The sequence below is a fragment of the Scyliorhinus torazame genome, chromosome 14 (assembly GCF_047496885.1).
Source record: "Scyliorhinus torazame isolate Kashiwa2021f chromosome 14, sScyTor2.1, whole genome shotgun sequence".
NCBI classification, from domain to species: domain Eukaryota; kingdom Metazoa; phylum Chordata; class Chondrichthyes; order Carcharhiniformes; family Scyliorhinidae; genus Scyliorhinus; species Scyliorhinus torazame.
In genome coordinates, this window is record NC_092720.1 from 2,960,299 (window position 1) to 2,963,809 (window position 3,511).

The window sequence follows — 3,511 nt, forward strand, 5'->3', positions numbered from 1 at the left end:
ATGGTGGTCCTCCAGAGATTCCTTTTTGTGTTTCAGTGCCTCCCAGTGGTGGTCACGAAGGCTTATTTTAAAAGAATTGAGAAGAGTATTATGAGTTGTGTGTGGGCCAGGAAGACCCCGAGAGTGAGGAGGGGATTTTTGCAGCGTAGTAGGGATGGGGGGGGGGGGGCTGACACTACCGAGCCTCATGAGTACTACTGGGCCGCCAATATCTCAATGGTGAGTAAGTGGATGGGAGAAGAGGAGGGAGCGGCGTGGAAGAGATTGGAGAGGGCGTCCTGCAGTGGACTAGCCTACAAGATATGGTGACGGCGCCATTGCCGTTCTCACCGAAGAAATACACAAGCCCGGTGGTGGTGGCTACGCTGAAAATTTGGGGGCGGTGGAGACGGCATAGGGGAAAGACGGGAGCCTCGGTGCGGTCCCCGATAAGAAATAACCATAGGTTTGTTCCGGGGAGAATAGATGGGGGATTTGGAGCATGGCAAAGAGTAGGGGTAACACAATTGAGATCTGTTCTTAGACGGGACATTTGCGAGTCTGGGAGCGCTGACCGAAAAATATGGGTTGCACCAAGGGAATGCATTTCGGTATATGCAACTGAGGGCTTTTGCGAGGCAACAGGTGAGGGAATTCCCGCAGCTCCCGATGCAGGATAGAGTGATCTCAGAGACATGGGTGGGGGACGGTAAGGTGTCGGACATATATAGGGAAATGAGGGACGAGGGGGAGATCATGGTAGATGAGCTGAAAGGGAAATGGGAAGAAGAGCTGGGGGAGGAGATTGAGGAGGGGCTGTGGGCTGATGCCCTATGTAGGGTAAACTCATCGTCCTCGTGTGCCAGGCTCAGCCCGATACAATTTAAGGTGTTACACAGGGCGCATATGACTGGAGCACGGCTCAGTAAATTTTTTTGAGTAGAGGATAGGTGTGCGAGATGCTCGAGAAGCCCAGCGAATCACATCCACATGTTCTGGTCATGCCCGGCACTACAGGGATTTTGGGTGGGGATGGCAAAGGTGCTTTCGAAGGTGGTGGGGGTCCAGGTCGAACCAAGCTGGGGGCTGGCTATATTTGGGGTTGCAGAAGAGCCGGGAGTGCAGGAAGCGAAAGAGGCTGATGTTTTGGCCTTTGCCTCCCTTGTAGCCTGGCGCAGGATATTGTTAATGTGGAATGAAGCCAAGCCCCCGGGGGTGGAGACCTGGATAAATGACATGGCAGGGTTTATAAAGTTGGAACGGATTAACTTCGTTCTAAGGGGGGTCGGCTTAAGGGTTCACCAGGCGGTGGCAACCGTTCGTCGAATACCTCACAGAAAGATAGAGGGAATGGAAAAGAAGAAGACAGCAGCAGCAACCCGGGGGGGGGGGGGGGGGGGCGGGGAAGAGGAATCAGAAGGACTCTCAGGGATGTTATTGTATATGCATAGGTATTTGGTATATGTAATTGTATATTGAATTGTTGGATTGTATTTTGAGAGTATTTATCGTGGACAAGGCAGTTGCCATTTAGTTTTGTTTTTGATTTTGTTCAAATATTATTTATTTATTTGTTTAAAACTGGCCATTGTTATTTATATTGTTTTATTGATGTATAAAGGAAACACTACGTACTGTTATGTTTGGCCAAAAAATCTTGAATAAAATATATCTTTAAAAAAAAGACATTCTCGTCAAAGGGGAAGAACAGAATCTGGAAATGCTCCTGTTAAGAGTGAGGAGCAGCAGCTCCAAGTTAAAAAACAGGCTGCAAGGTGCAGGGCCGAGAGATCCGAAGGTTGGTGATTCCGTACTACGGGCCAGTGAAGCAGTGGTGCTGTTGGCACAGCTGGATGGCCCCAAGATTGCGTGGAACGCAAAGTTTGAATGCAGGCGGTGATTAACCGGAGGGGAACAAAGGGAGAGGCTGAAGATCCTTGAAGATGTTGGACAGAAAGCATCATTAAAAATGCCAAGCTGTTTCCTCGAGACTGGGGATCAGAAACCCACACGGGAGACAATGTGACAAGCTTCTGGGAAGAATTGCAGAGAAAGCATTTGCCACTTGGTTTCAGTGTGTGGGATGTCGGACCACATTGTGCAGGGTGTACTTACCATAAAGACTAGAGTAGAAGGTAGATTTTGTAACTTATCTTATGAATCAGTAAATATCTGTAAAGGTAATGGTGGGAGTGAAAGTCTTTACTTGTTGAAAGAAATATTCTTTTGCTGTCTTTGTTCAACAGGCAACCTGCATGTTTCCAAATGAAAAATAAAAATGAGGATCCATCAAAACATGTTCCATCCCGGGATCCGACCTGTCCAGGACTGACATCAGCTCCCAGCACAACAATGCGGAAAGGAATCCAGAACTAGGGGGCACGGTTTTAAAATTAGGAGTCAGCTTTTAGGGCAGAGAGAAACGTTTCCTGAGGGTTGAAAGACTTTAAAACTCTGCCTCAGGTGGTGGCGGACGGCTGAGTCACTTAAGATTTTGAAAGTGGAGGTAGATTGATTCGCATTAGATAAGGGATTCAAAGGTTATCGGGCGGGGGAGGGGGAAGATGGGAATGTAGAACTTGAAACAGACCGGCCATGATCTCATGCAATGGTGTAGCAGGTCGAGGGGTGGTTGACAGATCGCTGCTCCGAATCGCCCCTTAAACATACCTCTTTAACCAAGTTTTCCGACAACTGCCAGAATGTCCTTGCTCAGATTCAATTCTTTCCATAAACTCCTAGAAAACACCTTAGGACATTTTGTTAAGCGCACCATATGAATCCAAGTTGTTGTTGCGCTGAGATGTCTTTGCTTAAGGTTTGAAATGCATGTGGAAGCTGGCTTTTCCCAGTGAAGGCTTTTTCTGTCCAATCCGGAGCCAGCATTGCTTTCTAGATTCGGGACAAGTTAACAATCCAATCAACATCTTCCTGAAGGCTACTCCCAACGTTACGGAACTGCGAAGTGATAGGACATCACGGTAGCAGAGTGTTTAGCACCGTTGCTTCACAGCTCCAGGGTCCCAGGTTCGATTCCCGACTTGGGTCACTGGCTGTGCAGAGTCTGCACGTTCTCCCCGTGTCTGCGTGGGTTTCCTCCGGGTGCTCCGGTTTCCTCCTACAAGTCCCGAAAGATGTGCTGTTAGGTGAATTGGACATTCTGAATTCTCCCTCTGTGTACCCGAACAGGCGCCGGAATGTGGCGACTAGGGGCTTTTCACAGTAACTTCATTGCAGTGTTAATGTAAGCCTACTTGTGACAATAAAGATCATTACTATACATAAGGGCCAGCCCAGGCATTGCACCATCTCAGAATATTGAAAAGCGAGGATGTTTTGCTGAACCTTTACAAAGATCTGGAGAATTGCATCAAGTCCGGGACTGACATCACATACAAGCCCAGACTGGGTAAAAATAGCAGGTTTCCTTCCCAACCCGATAGCGTTCACCAGCCAGACAGCTTCACAACCAGCATTCCCGAGATGGGGAGGAATGTGCATAGATACAGAAAGAGACGGAAAATGAACCTGG